This window comes from Sturnira hondurensis, unplaced genomic scaffold, assembly GCF_014824575.4.
Source record: "Sturnira hondurensis isolate 20B ecotype Veracruz unplaced genomic scaffold, ASM1482457v3 Scaffold0000780, whole genome shotgun sequence".
Taxonomy (NCBI): Eukaryota; Metazoa; Chordata; class Mammalia; order Chiroptera; family Phyllostomidae; genus Sturnira; species Sturnira hondurensis.
Window position 1 is genome coordinate 881,574 of NW_028073411.1, and position 14,892 is coordinate 896,465.

At 35.2% G+C, this 14,892-nt stretch overlaps 1 pseudogene; it reads left to right on the top strand.

The window, feature by feature from the left end:
- Positions 1 to 2,317: 2,317 nt before the first annotated feature.
- Positions 2,318 to 2,472, top strand: LOC118989916 (uncharacterized; annotated as a pseudogene).
- Positions 2,473 to 14,892: the final 12,420 nt, after the last annotated feature.

Sequence of the window (14,892 nt, forward strand, 5' to 3'; positions counted from 1 at the left end):
ACTTTAATGTCCTTCTGAGTTTCGAGATTGATGTTATGGTGGCGTGGATCCTGTTTCCTTGCGCCTAGGACCTTCTGTGAGGCCACTCAGTTGATTGGCTCTTGGGTGACCTCCTCAAGTTCATTTTTCCCAGCAGCTGGCCGCCTGTCTTGTTTTCTTAGCCCTTTCTGTGACTTGAATCCCCATCAGGTCTCTTCAATAATGGAATTCCTTCGTGCATTTTATTTCCCAGTTATCGGGATTCCCAATTGGTAACTTTTTCTGGTTGCAACCTCTTGCCGATGCTGGTCCTTTCCCACTGTTGTTTGTATTACATGATAATGTGTCACACTTTTGCTATGAAATACAATCTGGGCTTTGACTCAGTGGGGAACACTTGCTAACAATCCCCTGCCCATGCCGTCCTTAAATTCTGTATCTGTTCTTTAAATCTGCACTAGGATAGCCCATCCTATTCTAAGACTGTTTTTCACAGATTTAACATTTAAATCATCATCCATGACATGAAAAAAATGAGGCTAAAGAATCATCCAAAGACATGGAGATTGGGTTTGAGTAAGCCCTTGAAAAGAACAGGTTCCACTGTAAGGGAAGAATGTTGTTCTTTCTAGAACTGAGGAACAACCACTGCGTGTGGGTGAGGAACTGTTAAACGGGGACTGCCCTTCTCATCCTAGCTGCTATAGGTATTATCTACACTGTGTCAGCTATCTCTCCAGCTCTGAAAAACATAGATTCTACCTGGAAGATGGGCTATATCAGTTGATGAGTTCAACTCCTAGTATTATTGTGGCAGAGACTCATTCTGTATCCATCACATACCTCTTGATTCAAAGAGTAGGCTGTCAATCACAACACTGATTGGCCACCCTCCGTGACTTGAAGCAGTGTCTGAGGTTGGTATATGGTCTGACACTGTGATGCTTCATTGCCTGAATCCGTTAGATCTAGCCCTGGCAAATAATAAATCTTCAATAGATATTCATTGTTTTAGATTTTAATTTATGGGACACAAATACCTCATGAAAGTGAATTTTTTCAATAAACATTGTTTTAAGAAGCCGAGGTTTTATCAGTGAATTAACTTTAATAGTCAATAGAGAATGTACATAAACTACTACTTTCTTTTCCCACCAAACCCAAGACTCTGAATGCGTTTAATAACTGGAATAATGTTCCTAGGAGTGTGTGAGGACTCAGGGCCTGATATAATATAGCTGTAGATTTTTCAGGTTCAAGTGCTAAGGTCAACAGCAGAAGCCACTTATACTAATGTGAATGATGCCTAGCCAGTCTCACCAGGCACTCCATTCAATAGGTATTGAAACAAGCAAATTCTTGGTAAAGAAGGAGGCTAGTAAAAGCCTGGGTGGACAGCCAGAGGAGAAACAAAGGCAGAAATGGCCAGTGATTATCAACACCTTGGAAGATAGAAAAAGCTATAAACAGTAAGGCAATGAAGGAATCTTGACCAATAATTGGTCAAGGAAATTCTTGGTTCTCTTGATTTTTAAATCTATATTTATCAGGGATACATAGGTTATGCTGCAGTAACAGGCAACTTCTAAGTTTATGATTTAATACAATCAAACAACGATATTCAAAGTATGGTCCATGGATACAGGAGTCCCTGAGAGCCTTTCACAGTGCTGGTAAGAGCAAAACTAGTTTCAGAATAAGAGTAAAATGGTAATGCCTTTTAACCTTGTTGACATTTGCATAATGACACAACATTGTGGATAAAGACAGTAGTATCAAAGTAGCCTAATATTTGACACTACATTTTTCAATATATTGAGTTGGCAAAAGGGAAGGAGGGTAGTTTCACTTAAAAATGTCCTTGATGAAGCAGAAAAGATGATCAATTTAATTAAAATTTGACCCTTGAGCACATGTCTTTTTAACATCCTGTGTGACACAGTGGAAAATATGCATGGAGCCCTTCCGCGGGGCACAAAGGTATGCTGGTGGTCTCTAGGAAAAGCCATTGTGGAATTTGTTTGAGTTGTGAGATGAATTAGCCCTTTTTTCATGCCACATAATTTTTATTGGAATGAGTTACTAGCATACTCATGCTTATTTATAATTGGGTATTTGGTAGAAATTTTCTAAAATAAATTTATAAAGTGAGCTCTATTCATGAAAAACAACTGACAGTTTTTATGAGCGATATTATCTTTCAAGATTTCAATGAAAAAAACTGAAAATTTTATACCTGTCATAGTGAACTTGACAGCTCCCAATACCTAAAGAATTTGTAGATGAAATTAAAGATGATATTAGCAATCTTTAATCTTAAATACGACATCAACAACTGATCGCTTCTCGGCCTTTTGGCTAAGATCAAGTGTAAAAACTGAAATATATGAATACCTCAGTACACTGATTTTTTTCCAGATGACCAATGCTTGAAAATTTGCGTCAGTAAAAGATCCATTCAAAATGCAAGACAGATAATGGGTTTTAATGTAACAAGTATGAAAGATTCATTGATATCACTTTGGATGCATTATCAATCCTTACCTTTACTTGTTGAGTATTTTGGTTTCATATCACAGAATAAAGTCCATAATTATCTGAAAAACCTTAAAACACTCCTCTTTTTTGCAACTACATATTTATGCAAGGCCAGATTTTCTTTATGTACTTTTATACTCAACTGATTGAATACAGAATTTGATAAGAAATTTCAGTTTTATCCTAGTAAGACAGATATAAAGAAGTTTTAAAAATGCAAATAAAAGTCCTTTCATTAATTTTGCTTTTTGGAATATATTTATGTTAGAAATGTGTTATTTTAAATTAAACTATAAATAAAGTTTTTTAAATTTAATACATGTTATAACTTGAAATCCAGTAGTTCATAGATAAAACCTATATAATCAAAGGCCCTTTGGGGGCCCAATAAATTTTAAAAGAAGGGAGTTCTGATACCAACATGTTTGAAAAAAACTGCAAGACACATTTATTTCTCAGTCATACCATATGTCCAACACAGTGGGACAGGAAACTACACTGCAAATCAATGTTCATTGGCCCAGGATGACAGGGGCTCTACTATCTTGTATTTGAATTGTTAATCATAAGTCCTATTCACAACAGCAAAGAAGCAGAATACAACACATATACCAATATGCTGTATTCTGTGCAATGATTTAAAAATAACCAGAGATAGAGAAAGCCAGCAAGGAATAATGTCATTAGGCGATTTTAAGCAGGAAATGGCCCTTGAGTTGGACCTTTGATGAGTGACAGTGTAAGGACTGGTGGATGGGTTTAGGAGGAGTATTCCCGGAGAGATAAACAGCACTGGAAGATAACCTGCCAGATTTGTCACAAGGTAATGTCCTTGGCAATGAGGTTGATTCCAACATCCTTGGTAAAGTTGGTTCCAACTTTAATAGGAGGTCTGCACTGGATTATGGAGGAAGAAATATATTTGACAAGCCAAGTACAATTAGATGGTAACAGATTTAAAAAATAAAACCCAACAGTTCAGGTTTGATTTACTAGACACTAACGAGTGTTTTGATTTTGAGGTGGGGCACAATGTACGTAGCATTTGAAGAGATTAGGTGCAGTATTAATTGTTCATAGAATGGTTAATTCAATGTGGCTGACACTAAAATCAGCAAAGCCAATTTAGGATTTTTGAACTAATCACATACATTAGCTGTTCAAATTTGTAATTAGAGGGCAAGGGGACAATGACAGAAAAGATGTGTTGGAGATACACAAGAGAGTTGGAAGAAAAAATAAATTGGTTTTTTTGAGTGACTGAATCTTTGGGGTGAGATATTGGTCTGGTATTAAATATCACAAAAAAAGATACCCAAAATGAAATAAAGCAAAATATTCAGGGGACCAACAGTGGCAAGAAGGAAACCAGGAACCTGATATGTTCCAATGTCCAAATCATAGGGGTGCCAGAAGGAGAAGAACAGCAGCAAGAAATTGAAAACTTATTTGAACAAATAATGAAGGAGAACTTCCCCAAGCTGATGAAGGAAATAGACTTCCATGAAGTCCAGGAAGCCAAGAAAGTTCCAAATAATTTGAACCCAAAGAGGAACACACCAAGGTACATCATCATTAAGTTACCCAAGATTAAAGAGAAATAGAAAATTCTAAAAGCAGCAAGAAATAAAGTGACAGTTACCTACAAAAAAGTTCCCATAAAGCTATCAGGTGATTTCTCAAAGGAAACCTTACAGGCAAGAAGGAACTGGAAAAAAGTATTTGAAGTCATGAAAGGCAAAAAAGCTACACCCAAGATCACTCTATCCAGCAAACCTATCATTTAGAATGGAAGGGCAGATAAAGTGATTCCCAGATAAGGTCAAGTTAAAGGTGCTTGTCATCACCAAGCCCTTATTATATGAAACATTAAAAGGACTTATTGAAGAAAAAGAAGATCAAAACTATGAACAGTAAAATGACAACAAACTCACAACTATTAACAAATGAACCTAAAAGAAAAGAAAAACAATGAAAACAAAAACCAAGCAAACAACCAGAACAGAAACAGAACCAGAGAAGTGGACATCACACAGAGGCAGTTCAGTGGGGAGAGGGAAGGGAGGAATTGGGGGGGGGAGGTACAGGGAAGAAGAAGCATAATTAGCAGGCATAAAATAGATGGGGAGGGATAAAAAATGGTATAGGAAACAGAGGACTCAAAGAACTTATATATACACCCCATGGACATGAACTAAGGGGAGGGGGATGCTGGAGGGTTGGGGGGCAGGGTGGAGGGGGGATAAAGGGGGAAAATAGGGAAAACTGTAATAACATAATCAATAAAAATACTTAAAAATAATTTTAAAAATGTATGTCAGCCACATTTTTCTGTTTCAGCTTGGACTTACTAACTTTTAAAGGCAGACCTGGAGTATACATAGCATACAATATATAGTTGAAGCAACCTAAGTGCCCATCAGTAAATGAATGGATCAAAAAACTATGGTACATTTGCACAATGGGACCCTACAGCACAGAAAGAAAGAAATAGCTCCTACCCTTCACCATAGCATGGATGGATCTGGAGAGCATTATGCTAAGTGAAATAAGCCAGGCTGTGAAAGACAGATACCATATGTTCTCACTTATAAGTGGAACTTACTCAACAAAACAAACAAGCAAACAAAATAGAACCAGAGACACTGAAATTAACAACAAACTGGCAGTAACTAGAGGGGAGGTGGGAGATCATGGCAGAGAGAAGGGTTGTTAAGGAACATGCGAAAAGGACACAAGAAAACAGAGTGGGGTAGGATCCAGGGTGGGGGAAAGTCGAAGGGGGGAAATAGAGACTACTGTACTTGAATAACAATACAAATACGTAGTAAGATATTCATCTTAAGTTTCCATGTTACTTAAAATATGGCATATGTTCCTAGCAAATATTGCATTATAAATCAGTGTGAGAAACTGTCAGACAAAATGGCAGTGAAAAATAATATATAACAAGATATAAGCCTACATTTACATAGCACTATGCATTTGCCAGATACTTTTCTAAGTGCTTTCCACTTATTCATTCATTAATTTAATGCCCAAAATAACCCTTCTATTTTTCTTTATATATAAAAAACACAGTCCTACCAAAACACTGGATAGCTAAGTAGCTTCTAAGGGTCTCATTTGTGCATGACATATGTATGTGGGAGAGGTGGTATTTGTCTGAGGCAGTCCATCTCTGAACTTGTGACTTCGGAAGTGAGACAGTCCTACTAGGACATTGTAGAGTAGCAAAAATCTCAAAGAGATGTCATTGAATTCTATGTGATACTATTTTACAGTTGTAAAGGGTGATTGTTTTTTCTTTCAAAAAAGACAAAAGTAGCGTTTACCAGATGGAGATAACACGAAGAAGTCACAATCACTTGGAAAAGCCCATGCATTAGTAGATCTAAAATCATCAACTACTTCTTGTTTTACAATGAAATGTTAAAGATAAACGTGTATTATAGGAACACACTAATGCAAAGTTCCCTTTTGTAGATTTAGAAACTGAAGTTCTGGAATACAAATGCAACATTGGATATGCAAATGATTCAAAGCCTAGTTAAATCATGGGAATACCAGAAGGCTCTTATTAAATGAAAAAGCAACACATTATTCACTACAAATTTCTCCAAAAATGTGCATGTAAAAGCTAGTAAAATCATGAACACATGATCATTATTATCATTATCATCATCATTTTCACCAGTTGCTGTTTTTCAAATATACAAAATTCATGATACTGAATTATATGCTACAAATCTATAAAAGTACTTTTTAAAATTGGGAAAAAAGCTCAAAATTTAAAAAAAACACTGTGTTATTAAATACATTAAAACAATGGCTCATTTATTATTCAAGGCTTAATACTTTCCAACAACCAAAAGTATACTAGTTATTATTTTTCAAATAGTTTACACAGAAAGGAAATCCTACACGAAGGAGTTAACATGGAGGTAAAATTATCTGCAATCATACTCTGCTGAATGTTGGAGATTCTGACTTAATATTTGCAACCAATTAAATTTTCCTATATAGAGAGTTGACATTCTTGCTTAAAAAATCAGAATGCCTTTTTTCTTTATTGTTTTGCTGTGGGAAGATTTATAATTTTCCACAAAAGATTTGAGATGTGAAATGAAGACTTGAAGTCAAAATGTCAGCTGTTATATACGTAATATACAATCAAATTTAATGACATGTTTGTTTATTTTAAAATAGAATGAAAATGCTTTTTTAAAAAAAAGTATTCAGCTCCTTCTTCCCTGTAAGGTCTCTTTTGGGAAATCCTTTGACAGTCTGATGGGAACTCCTTTGTAGGTAACTGTCCCCTTAACTCTTGCTGCTTCTAGGATTCTCTCCTTCATTTTAATCTTGGCTAATGTAATTATCATGTGCCTTGGTGTGTTCCTTCTTGGGTCCAACTTCTTTGGGACTTTCTGAGCTTCCTGGATTTCCTGGAAGTTTATTTCCTTTGACAGACTGGGCTGGAAGGAAGTATTCCAAGTCATGAAACCCAAAGACCTACATCCAAGACTGCTCTATCCAGCAAAGTTCTCATTTAGAATGGAAGGGCAGATAAAATGCTTCTTAGATAAGATCAAATTCAAGGAGTTCATCATCACCAAGCCCTTATTATATGAAATATTAAAGGGACTTATCTAAGAAAAAGAAGATAAAAGATATGAACAGTGAAAGGACAGCAAACTCATAGTTATTAACAACCACACCTAAAACAAAAGCAAACCAAGAGGACAGCTAGATCAGGAGTGGAACCACAGAATTGAAGAACACATGGAGGGTTAGCAACAGGGGAGTGGGAGGAAGAGAAGGGGGGAGAAAATACATAAAATAAGTAGCATAGATGGTAGGTAAAAAATTGATAGGGGGGAGGGCAAGAATAGTAGGGGAAATATAGAATCTAAAGGACTTGAGATACGTCATCATAAACTAAAGCGGGGGGAAGGGTGGGGGAGGGTTGTGCAGGGTGGAGGGGAATGAGTGGGGGAATAGAACAACTGTAATGCTATAATCAATAAAATATATATAAAAAGACAAAAAATCTATCAGATGATGGATGTAACTTAAAAAAGTAAAAAAGTATTCCATTCACATTTTATAGATTAAAATAAAAAACTAACAAAAATCAAAACATAGCTCTTCTAATTTTAATTGCTATTTAGAGTAATAGGTTGGGATTAAAACAAAAGAATCATTCTGATTTATTTTATTCTTTCAATCAATAAAAAATAGGTCAAATCTGCAATAAACTTCAGAAAAATATGATACACAGGTATATTTTTTACATGCAATGGATACACTTGAAAAATTGGCAGATTTTTAATTACAATTTTTTGAAATTATATTTAATTTTACGTGCCTATATGAGGTTACAATTAAAATGGCCCTTGTTTTAACAAATGTTTCTTGTAACTTAAGAATACTAACTATATATATCTTCTTAATATAGTATAGCTTTATATATGTCTGCATATGTGTATATTGGGTAAAAATAGGTGAATATATACAGCTCATTTAATTTTAGTGTTCATTAGAATTATCTTTATTGTGAAGAGCTAAAAACACAAAAATATTTGGGAAAAAAGACATCTTATATGAAATTATTCTTTCTTTAGACAATACAGGTAAAAATCTGTTCTGAAAAATCAAGTAAAGAGGTGATAATTATATCTCAAAACCACACTGAGTATTTTTTAAATTACAATTTTCTCTGATAAGTGCCAGAATCACCTAGTTCAGTTATGTGGGATTTAACCAAAATTCATAGGTGATACTAATACATCTACACACCAAATATTCATTGCTTTATTATACTTCAAATAATCCTGATTTACACAAATCCTATAATACATGCATGTACTTTTTGTGCATTCCTCTGGCATTGCTGCAGGAACCTTTAGACACTAGCTTACTGAGTAAACAACTCTTCTCCAGTCTGTGGGGTTCCACCACCTAGGTTGCCAGCCTCACCCCCAGAGATGTTGTGTCCTCCTCCAAGACTTGAATGAAGTGCTACATGCAGAAGTGTATAACTGGGCTTTGAGAGGTCGGCTTAGATAGAGATATGGTGGAGTTAGCCTACTATCAGGAGAAATTTGACTAATGGAAACAGGCAACAGGAGGGAGCTGTGTAGGTGTACCCCTCTCCTTTATCCCTCAGAAAGATTGCTCTGAGACATACATGACCACTGCATTTAGCATATCTAGGTATGTACCACTTGGCTGAATGGACATTTTGCCTTTGATTTTCTGTGTTGCTCAAAGGCTCATCAGGAAGCCAGTGTGTAGTGTTCTCTTGTGTAAATGTACCATAGTTTTCTGATCCACTCACATAGGCAGAACCTAACCAACAAAACAAAAAGCAAGCAAAATATAACCAGAGACACTGAAATAAAGAATAAAATGACAGTAATCAGAGGGGAGGGGGATAACAGGGGAAAGGAGGAGACGAGTCATCAAGGAACATTTGTAAAGGACCCACGGACAAGGCCAAATGGGGTAGAACTGAGGGTGGGAGGTGGGGGTGAGTGGAGTGGAGGACAGTGGTAGTGAAACAATGGAGACAACTGTCCTTGAGCAACAATAAAAAAATGAAAAAAAAGAGGCCAGTGCAATGCTTCTCATCTTTCCCTGTTTTACTAATTTTGATAGTTATTTCATCTACTAATAAGTGAGTAGTAAAATGAGTATTTGTCCTACTAATACTCACTTAGTAGGACAGTCTCACTGTATATTTTAAGGAAGTGATACTAGGATACTTTATGTGCGCATGATTTATTTTATATGTATATATAATAAATATATAATAAACACACATGTTTATTATATATTTAATATACACATATATACATATATTTATATATACATATATGTATATTTAAGGATGTGTTACTAGGACACTTTGTGTGCACATGATTTATTTTATATGTATATATAATAAATACATTTATTATACATTTATTATATATATTTAATATACATATATAGATATACATATATTTATATATGCATATTTAAGGATGTGTTACTTGCAGTTTATGTGCATGTGATTTATTTATATACAATAAATATATTTATTATATATTTAATACACACACACACATATATATATATACATATGTATATATAAATAAATATACCTGTGTTTAGAAGGTATCTTTACCACAAGTCTACCATAATAAAATGAATCACAGAAAAAAACCAAATATAGCCTTATAAGAGCTAGTGATGTAGAAACCAAGAGTTGCATGGATAAAAAGCTGATAATGGTGTATGATCTCTTTAATGTGCTATTCAATTTGACCTGTAGTTTTCTTTGTTGTGGTGTCCTTATCTGGCATTGATATCAGGGCAATGCTGGCTTCATAAAATGAGTTTTGGAATGTTCTCCTTTCTTCAATTTTTTTGGAAGAGTTTGAGAAAGATTGGCATTATTTCTTCTTTAAACAGTTGGCAAAGGTAACCAGTGAAACCATCTGGTCTTAGGCATTTTTTTTTCCTGAAGGTTTCTGATTACTAATTCAACATTCTTACTTGCTCTACTCAGATTTTCTGTTTCTTTATGATGTGCCTTGGTAGGTTGCATGTTTTTAGAGATTTATTCATTTCTTTTGGGTTTTTCAATATATTTGCATACAGTTGTTTATGGTATTCTCCAATGATCCTTTGTATTTCTGTGGTAACAGGTGCCATGTATTCCACTTAATTTATTATTTTATTTACTTGGGTCCTCACATATCATGGTTGAGTGGAATTCATCCCTGATATGCAAGGATGGTTCAACACCTGCAAATCAATAAATGTGATAAATCACATTAATAGAATAAAAGATAAAACTTATATGATCATCTCAGTAGATGCAAAAAAACCATTTTACAGAATTCAACATACATCAATGATAAAAACTCTTAAATTTGGTGTAGGATGAATGTACCTCAATATAATAACACATGACAAGTCCACACATACTCTTATACTATATAGTAAAGGTTGGAAGCCTTTTGCTCTAAGATCAGGAGTCAGATGAAGGTCTCTACATTCACTATTTCTATTCAATATACTGCAGTACCCGAAGTCCTAGTAGGAACTGCAGGACTCAGAAAAGAAAAAATCAGGGAAGAAAAAAAAAGTATTTGACTTAGAAAGAAATAAGTTGAATTGTACCTGCAGATGACATAATTTTATATACCAAAAATTCCAAAGACTCCACCCAAAACCTATTAGATCTTATCAGCAAATTCACTAATACAGCAGTATACAAACTCAACATACAAAGGTCAGTGGTATTTATACATACTAAAAATGAATTGTAGAAAAAAAGAACAAATAATCATATATACAATAGCATCAAAACCTTAAAATATTTAGGAATAAATTTATGCAGGAAATGAAAGATATATACACTGAAAACCATAAGAATTCAAAGAAAGAAATTGAAGAAGTTGCAAAGAACTGGAAAGATCACTCATGTTCATGAATTGAAAGAATATTCCTAAAATATTTTTACTACCCAAAGCTATCTAGAGATTCAATGCAGTTCTTGTCGATAATCCAAAGGCTTCTTACATTAATAGAAAAAAATTTAAATTTTCTTGGAACCACAAAAATTTCTGGTTTATAAATCAATTTTGAGCAAAAAGAACAAACCTGAAGGCATCACACTTCCTGGTTTTTAAGCTATATCACAAAGCTATAGCATAATCAAAACAGTCTGGTACTGGCATAAAATGGACACATAGAACCATGGAACAGAATTGAAAGCTCAGAAATAAGTCGATACATATAAGATCAATTAATACTCGAAAAGGAAGCCAAAGATACTTGATGGGGTTCTTCAATAAATGGTTCAGTGAAATTGGATTTTCATAAGCAGAAAATGAAACTAGACCCCTGTATTATACTTCTCACAAATATTCATTCAAAATGGGTTGAAGACTCAAATGTAGGAGCTGAAATCATAAAACTGCTAGAAGAAAACATAGCAAAACATTTCCTTGACATTTGTCTTGGTAATGATTTTTCAGGGGAATGACACCAGTAACACAAGCAACAAGAGCAAATGTAAATGAGTGCGACTATGTCAAATTTAAGCTTCTGCGCAGGAAAAGAAACGATCAACAAAATGAAACTTACAGAATGGGATAAAATATTTGAAAACCACGTATGTGATAAGGTGTTATTCAAAATATACAAACTCATACAACTCATTAGTAAAAGTAAACAGACAAATAACACAGTCAAAAAATGGGCAAAGGATCCGATTAGATATTTCTCCAGAGAAGATATTCAAGTGACCAACAAGAAAGATGCTCAGCATCACTGATCACCAGGGAAATGCAAATCAAAACCACAGTGAGATACCACTTCACACCTATTAGAATAGCTGCTGTCCAAAAAGATCAAGGAGAACAAGTTTTGGTGAGGCTGTGGAGAAAGGGAACCCTCTACACCGTTATTGGGCTTGTAAATTCATAGACAGCCATTATGAAAGCCAGTAGGGGGGTTTCCCTCTAAATTAGAAATATAACTGCCATACCCCCAATCTATGAATTTTACTTCTGGGTATATATCTGAAGGAAAAAAACACTATCTCAAAGAGATATCCACATACCCTTGCTCAGAGCAGCATTAATTATACTAGCCAAGACATAGAAGCAACCTGTTTATTGGCAGATGAATGGATAAAGAAAATTTGATACATATATAATAGAATATTATTTATCCATGAGAAGTAGAAAATCCTGCCATTTTGATAACATAGATGGACCTCGGGGACATTATACTAAGTGAAATAAGTCAGACAGAGAAACACAAATGATCTCCTTTATATGAGAAACCTAAAAACAAAACAATGAACCCATAGAGAGAGCAGATTGGTGATTGTCAGAGCTAGGGATGGGGTAGGGAAATGAATAAAAGTGCAGACTTTTGGTTATAAGATAAATAAGTCTTGGGAATGTAATCTATATCATGATGACCATACTTAACAATATTTTATTTATATTTGAAGGCTGCTAAGGGAGTAGATCTTAGAAGATCATCCCAAAATGATAACTATGTTAAGTAAACTTGTTATGTCATCATTTTGCAACATATGCATATATCAAATAATTATGTTGTAAATCTTAAACTAATACGATGGTGTCTGTCAATTATATCTCAATGAACTAAAACATAGCTGATATTTTATTCAGACTTTGATCAGTACTTCCTAATATTTTTAGACCTTCATGGGAGTAAAGAAAAAATTCTTGAGCTGGTTTTCTCATTCTGCTTGCCCACAAATCCCTACTCAAGATTTAAAGAAACCATCACTCAGTGAATTATCTTTTGGGGAGTAGACGTTGTCAAGTCTGTTTACCTGCTATTGTGAATTGTAACAAACCACAGCATGTAGAAGAAGGAGGAGAGATATTATCTGTCAGTTTCACCAGAAGGAGGGCAAGTGGTGGACAAAGATAAACAAGTGTGTTTGAGTTCGATCGCTATGTCTCTGGTCTGAACACACTTCTCTTATTTTGCCTTTTTCTGAGTAGAAAGTGCACTCCAGGGAAATTTATCCTAGAGATCTGAACCATGTTTTTTAATGATCCAGTGGATCTAAGTTGTTACGTTATATCTAGACCAATTTTCAGGATGAAGTTGAGAACTTATAGTTTTAAAAATATTACACTGACCACAATAAGTGTGGATAAGGTATGCAACAACAGAAATTGTCATGCAGTGAAGTTGTAGTTTGAAATAGTAAGACCAGTTTGGAAATAAATTGGTCAGTTTCTTTAAAAAGTTACTCATATATGTGCCATATAAATCTGCTACTTCACTCTTAGGTTTTTATTGAAGAGAAATTAAAATGTGTAACCATACAAGAAATTGTCATTTTATTTATTTATTTGTAAGATGTTATTTATTTTATTTTTTAAAGAGAGGGAAAGGGAGGGAGAGAGAGGGAGAGAAACATCAATGGGTGGTTGCCTCTCATGTACCCCCTACTGGAGATTAAGCCTGCAACCCAGGCATGTGCCCTCACTGAGAATCGAAGCTGTGACCCTTTGGTTCACAAGCCTGTGCTCAGTCCACTGAGCCACACCAGCCAAGGCTACAGCCGTATCGTTTAAAAAACGATTTATTTGTATATTGTCTTATTGATGTCACACTTGGTAAATATTCACTTGGGTTCAACTCTGATCTAGTCACCATTCTCCCTGCTATCTGTGTTCGGGGTGTGCTATATGCTGTGATGCAATATAAAAATTTAAAGCATGTGCTCTCCTCTCAAGGAACTAGCAATCTCGTTGAAAAGAAAACCTATAAAATGTGAAAAATTCTAAAATAGACTTACTGCCTATACGTGATAAACTGAGTGATACTGCCTCTAAATTACTCCGAGTTCAGTTGTCAGAGCGAAAAATAAAAATGATCAAGTTGAAATGTTTAGGAAAGGTTTTATTTAGAAGTGGAGCCTGAAGCTGGATCTTGAAAAATGGTGAGTGCCTTTGTTATGCTTTTGTCTACAAATACGCAGCCTTTCTTAATGTTTGGGGAGTACCCAGTTGTGTATTTTCTGACAAGAAGAAATGCCCTACTTCCCCAACTGCAGATTATCTTCATGCCAACTGTCATAAAGTGCACTGGCAAATGACTCTGTCTGTCAAAGGTCCCTAACTAGAGTTTTTCATAGGGCTCCAATTAGATAAAAATGAAGTCAGTACCTTTGTGGTGGAGCATAGTGGAGTGGAGTGTTTTTTTGCTGCTGGGCCCTCCAGACTGCTTTGATTTTTCTGGATTTTCTAAGTGTAGTTTTCCGGTCTCCCAGTGGCCTCCCAGGCTATGAGAAAAAAACCCCAAAACCCTCTTTTGCTTAAGACAGCCAACATCTGTTCATCCTGCTTGTATTCAACACCACTGCCAAATGCCATGTAAGTGCAGAATCGTGCCTCGTTGCAGGTTAGGAAGACAGTGCGCACCAAGGGTTGTGGCCTTACATTATATCAGTGGTATTTTTATACAGTTTGGTATTTTTCAGTATAATTAATTACATAGACAGATGTGTGTGTCTGATCTAGTAAGCACATCTGTGATGAGACTGATGAAGTAAACAGGGAATGCAAATTAGACAACACCTGTCTCTGATAAAGATGAATGTGCATGTTTTCAGTCTCAAAATTCGAGGAGGCTTTATGCAACTTCATGGAATTAGGGACTGGAAGAAAGTAGTGTTGTCAAAGCTTGCAGTGGTAACAGGAGAATTTCCGTCTGCTCTACAGTCAGTCCTCCACGCAATAGCTTCTCTACGGGAACACGGAACTGGTGACAGGGAAGATCAGGAAGAGAATCAGTTATCCACGATGGTGCAGCGTTGAGTAA